A 6235-nucleotide genomic window follows, 5' to 3' on the forward strand; every position below is an offset into this window, starting at 1 on the left:
GAAGTAATGCCAAAAATGTGTCCCTATCGCAGAAACGAGCATTTTTTCAGCCCGATCTTCGATTGTTTCCTACACGCCAACTCTCCCAGGGAGACAGTCGTCACCCCAGGCAGTAATCATCACTCACGGACAATTTGACTCAAGGTATATCATTCACTTTTATTCGCCCTAATATCCTGCTGCGGATCTGTCCTATCAGCTATTTATCTCACAGACAAGCAATTCCGATCCCATCGCTGTGTCAGCCTGCGCGCGCTGTTTTGGGCCCTTCTGCATGCTACCTTCTAACTTCAATTGAAAATTTAAAAGTATATTTAATACGCATACGTCGAAATGCGGATTATTTGTTTTAAATCTAGATGAAGTTCGTTGAATTTCTTTTCCTTTTTTTTGCTCAGCGCTCTTTTCCTTCCTTAGAGAAGGTAGACAATATGCAAGATGGGCGCCCCTGCTTGCTTTTTCTCCGATAAAGAGAGTTTGAAACCAATCCATTATTAAGTAGTGAGCAAATAGCGAGATGCCACACAGACAAATGGAGGAAAATGTCCGAAATCTGAAGGTGCCGATCTAGACCCACGCGTCACTCCCTTTAATCACGCTTAGCCGAAGTTCAGCCACAGCAACAGCAGCAGCAAACACGTAACACCCCAGATGATAGCCACAACAGAACCTGTACTGCCTGTGTCGCTCACAGCGTCGGCCGGCCGTGGTTATCTATTAGTGTGTCACAGGGTCCCGGCACGATATTTCTGCGATTACGCCGTGCTTAAAATCAATAACAACCACTGCTGCCAGACACTCGAATATCGCATCGCAGTTTCAAAGCGACTGCGCAGCTTTCGGGGCGGCAACTATCAAGTCGGGACGCTACTGTTGGTCCTTTCGGTACGAATCGGTCGTCGTTATAAAAAGAAGAGGAAGGAGGAGGCGGAAAAGAAAAAGTGGGACGAGAGATTCGTAACGACCGAAGAGTATCGTGGACACAGAGAGGTTCGGATTAATAGTGGCCGTATTATAATAACGGGCGTCGTATTGGCGGTACGGTGCCTCCCAGGAGCCCATCTGGAAGGGGCTCCTTGAAAGCAGCCGCTGACACTGTCACAATGCCATTCGCTAGCAGAGTCCGAGCGAGCATGCGGATCACATTAGTGCCTGAGTGTCAAGCGGTAATGCTAACACACGTCATCAGTGTGTCTATACTTGTATCGAAGTTTACACCTTTTCTTATCATCCTCTTGCTATCCGCGTCCTTCGTATTTTCGACGCTCTCGTCAGCTGGATAGTGGTTAGTTCTATTTCGCTACAAACGACACAGATGACATAATAAATATCGCGTTGCCTTTTACGGCGACATGGGTCTATCTAAACGCACACCCTGGCACAGGAAAAATATATAGATTAAGCAAGTAAATGTTAGAGGAGGGTGAAAATATTCACAGGAAGCAAGATAGAAACTAGAGACAACCTAATCAAGTGAATAGGCAAGCGGCTTTAGGGTATTCGCATAGTCTCAATGTGGCCATATCATAACGCCGGTTGTCCTAAACGAGCACTGTTTTTCAGCATCTGCATTAGTGGTTCAGCTTCGTTGGTTCCGTTACGGTAAATAGCCGCGCACACAGTTTCTGAGCGTTGCCCCCTTTTTCTATTCTTTCTTCTTTCTCACTGTTAATGTTAACGATAGCAAAAAAGCAAAATGGAGAGGGATTCTATTGTCATCTGATGCCAGTTTGCTTGACAATTTGTATGGGTAAACTAAGCGGCGTGGCGATAGCTAACCTTCGGAGGCGGACGGCGAGTACGGCTGAAGGTCGTATACATTCGAGCCGCCAGTTAGACCTCCAAAAAAGAAATATACCTGGGGAAAACTACGTTAGCGACAATGGCCAGCTGCAGTTAACCGCCTGGAGGAGTCGGGAATGGAGGTAATGTGGACGTCTGATTAAACGAAGAGAGAAAAAAGGCTAACTGGCGGAAAGGCGAACAGGCAAAGGTGAAAGGTGCGGCAGGATAATAGGCCCCACAATTCAGGTCCTTACTATATAATAACATCCACCCCGAACTCTGCATGAGCGGGAAAGCAGCGGGAGTAACAGTAAGTAAAACAAAGGCAGGGAATAGCGGAAAAAATAACACGGCCTAACAAACCATAAGGGCCGGCCGTCCATTGAAGCACATATAAATTGCTCTAACACGTTGGCGTATCTGCAGAGAAGAATTTAACCCCTTGTGCGTGGAATACGAGCCATAGAATATGCACGCAGAAATATGGAGAGGAAGGTACATGTCCCTGAGAAACAGACCAGGCTATATATATATATATACAGCTGGTCAATGACGGCAGAGCAGATGAGACGCTTTACAAGTCCAGGTGGACCGATCGCCGAAAGAATAAGACCTATCGACACCCTTTTCTGTGCTGCTTGGGGGCCTTACGTAAATAGGTATTTTGCGTAGAGGGTGTGCACTAAGAAATATCTGTACGCCCAAATTTTAGGAGAAATCAGGGTGAAGGGCTTCATCGTATTACCACACACAATATTCATTTGTTTTATATTTAGCGTACCATGATGCGTCGCATTGTCGAACAGGCAGACTAAAAAGAACGGGCATGTGTATCTATATGTTTCTGACTACGTATATTGATAGAATACATCCTATCTATATATATATATATATATCCTACATCTGTGTACACAGAAATGAAAATAGATTAGGTTTTGGGCACATAGAAAGACAGCGAGAGAAGGCAACTCTTAGCGTATTTATTATACAATGCATGCCTGCGATATCATAAGTAAGTAATGGGAAATACTTGTTAAGGAGATGTTAAAGTTTCACAGATATGAGTGAAAAAAAGTTACTGGCGAGGCAGTTTAAGTTATTCTATTTTACTTTGAATTCAAGACGTCCCTTCAATTTACAGTGACTTCTCGATTTTCGGCGTCGACATGGTCGAATAAATTTATGACAGTATCACAATGTCAATGGTAAACTAGTTCCGTTTTCTGTAGCTACTATTGGTGACGGCTAGCATCAGCTTTGTCGCCTCTATTAGTGTGGCTATTCTTGGTTAATCTTATGTAGAATAGCGTTTCTAGTGCGATCGTATGCTTCAACGATACTGTAAGGCGCATGTTTTTCTCCGTCAGTCATCAAACAAGCAAAAGGACAGGATCTTAATGCATGAAAATCAGTTCTGCCAGCTGGAGTCTGAGCCACTAGTTTGAGCACCTATCATGGAGTGCATCGAAGCCATCTGAGTCTCACTCCTGATCACTCAGTCACCTTCTTCAAAGTAAACCAGAAGCAATATCATCTGGACCATCTTAGCGTCCATCTAGGCCTATCAAGACCAGTTCTATGACTACGCTGAAGCCTCATCTTGAGCTGAGGACCATGGGCCAGATGCGCTGCAAGAGTCGGACAGCACGCTGCGACAGCTGAAGATGGGGCCAAGAAAACGGCGCTCCGGTAGTCTAGTCTAGTCAGTTAGTGAGCAAAAAGATCGCGCCAGAAGGCTCGCAGGCGAATTTTGGGAGGTTCTAACGCTACTTTGAAGGCTGAGACGATGCTGAGAGAACAGAATAGGGAAATTAAAGCGGCGAATACGACGAGGTGCGTCTGAGGTTCAGTCAGTCATTGTTACGGGGCAGCGAAAAAAAGTAGTTGAACTAAAGGTATCTTCTTGCTTACTAGCATAGAGTAGTACGGGAGAGCTAAGGTGTTCACGGAGGATCAGTGACCGAGCTCGGTGGCTCGAGAACAACTGGCGCAATGCTCACGAACAAGAAACAGACCGGTGAAGCTAACAATGAGCTCGATTGCATCTGACTCTGTCGGAGGTATAGAACGAGCCGGGAACGAACAAAATTATACAGAAAGATATTAAACGAGGTGGCTATATGAGCGACACTATATGCATTACATACAAGCATAGTAACTGATTGTGGAAACTAGACAACTAGTATGATCATGGCGCAACCGGTTACACAGATATACAGCCTCAAGACGGTTGACAAAACCCTTTCTACTGATCTGACTTTTTACTTTCTATTACAGACTCAACCGTGTTGCAATGATTTACTGAGTGACGAAAAAGAATATGCAGGCATCTAACCTGTTGTTTTGAGTTGACAAAAAATGTCAAGACTTGGCAGTACGTTACCAAGGTCTTCGAAGCAAAAAACCGTACGTGTTGTCATTTATCTTTTTTTTAATCTGTAGCGTCTTCTGGCCACTGATTGTCCTTTTTTCTCGCTTCACAATACATTAAAAGGAACCGTAGTTACTTTTATACGTGAGAACGTGCTGTCCGAGAGAGACTAATGTAAAGCTTACATATCAGTCACAAATGTGATTCGATCCCGAGAACTGGTCGAAGTTTTCTAAATCCACTCTCGATTGGCTAACGCCACGTTTAGCAATCGCCCGCGCAGTCCAAGTCTGATACAATAAAGGCCTCGTGAGGCAATGTTTGGTCATCAGCCAATTTATTTGCACCATCATGTGATGCTAATGTCTCCCCAGGGCTCCATTGATAATGCTACAGACCGTTTGCACCTTATTCTTGCAAGTCCGACGTGCAAACCCTTCATGCTACTGCGTTCTCGACGGCTGAAATCAAAGATGTACCCCAGCAAGATCCGTTGCCTTTAGTTCTGCAAACAGATACCGGCAAATCGAAACCTATACTAGTTCTCTTAGGACTATCCTTCTGTTCGGTAATCCCTCAGGTAATAATATCAGTCGTGTATTGCCGGCGCAAAACAGACACACCTCAGCTGAAAATTTCACCTTGGGCTCAATAGGTAATTTTCGATTCAATAACTACTCAATCTTTTTTTGTTAGTATACTAACGAGAATAACATGCATTAAGTCCCGTGCGTTAGTACAATTTGCTGTTCTGATTAACCCAGCGAGTAGATAAAGGGCACTATGAATCAGGCCCTCATCATCAGGAAATGATGACTGGTCAAAAGTGAGCACGTTTCTTTGATTCTGCCAGAGCTGCCTACACGTATAGTGTGCTGGTAGACAATTTTATAGGTCATGGATGTATAGTTATACGGGCCTCACTAACATTATTTTATCAGGAAGTATGCAGTCACATATACTAAAATTAATTGTCATTTAAATCGAAGAATATGCAATGACGCTACTCGCATAATTTGGCGCGATTATTCTGACGCGAAGATCTTTTATTTTCTTCTTTTTTTCTACTTCTCCCTGCTTCGTATAGCATTTACACTTTTGAGAGCATTTAACAGTAGAAGGATAATTTTCAATTTTTCAATGATGTTAAATTAGTGTAGGGTAGCGAATGCTATCATTAAGGTAATTTCTTAATGCCCTTTTTCTCTTTCCACCGAAGGTTCACCTTTACATCGCCATAGACCTAAGGCCATTTAATGTGTCACCCTCAATTTACAGAAACCTCCATTCGGCGAATAGAGAGATGCTAATATTATGGATTGCATTAAGAGCAAAGCCGATGCTGTCGAGAAGGTCGAGCGAGGTGAATCTATAGACAGGTCAGTCGCCCCATACCCTGGTACTTCCACCATGCCAAAGTAACTCGCTCGGTCGAACGTGTCAGGCAGTCAACAGAGTTTGCTCTACAGCCAGAAGCATCAAGGGCAAGTCGTAGATGCCACAGGAGTATGTATGCCAGCCTTGAAGAACGCGCTTCAGCCCTCGACGTTGGACGGAAGAAGGCGGGCTAGCGCACTGCAGTAAGCACGCGAGCTAAGCGAAGACTATTGTTTCTCGCACTTTGCCGACGAACCAACGAAAGGAACCTCGCCACTGGGTCCGTCTTGCAAGAAAGTTAGGCGCATTCTACCGTGGCCAAGGACTCGGCGCTGTGACAGCGAAACGGGGTCGAAGTTACTTGAGTTGTTGTCAACTCGACAGAAATTGACAGAATGTCAACCCCACTCTGATCTCGACCCTTAGAGAGGTATGCAAGAGAACCGAATCCACATTACTTTTCAGCAGACGAATGTTTATTTGTTTGCTTGAAATGAACAGGGCTAAGGTAGAGTCGAGGTCTCGAAGGTCCGGTTACTTTATCCAGTTAGCAGCGTACATTTGATAGGCGATGATTGTAATCGGACATAGAACCATATTAAACGTGGTTGATATTGAAACGTGGTAAAAACCATCAACAAAGACAAGTTGTGCCTGCTGTGATGGGATGTTGGAACACCTACGGGGAATAAGCATTGAAAT

General features: G+C 44.4%; 1 long non-coding RNA gene across 1 annotated transcript; it reads left to right on the forward strand.

Moving 5' to 3' along the window:
• LOC147754622 (uncharacterized) lies at positions 1-5848 on the forward strand. Its single transcript, XR_015317910.1, has 3 exons — positions 1-144; positions 4063-4191; positions 5435-5848. It is a non-coding gene; the product is annotated as an uncharacterized LOC147754622 (long non-coding RNA).
• Positions 5849-6235: the final 387 nt, after the last annotated feature.

This window comes from Varroa destructor, unplaced genomic scaffold (genome assembly GCF_002443255.2).
Source record: "Varroa destructor unplaced genomic scaffold, Vdes_3.0 BEIS01000007.1, whole genome shotgun sequence".
Classification (NCBI taxonomy): Eukaryota; Metazoa; Arthropoda; class Arachnida; order Mesostigmata; family Varroidae; genus Varroa; species Varroa destructor.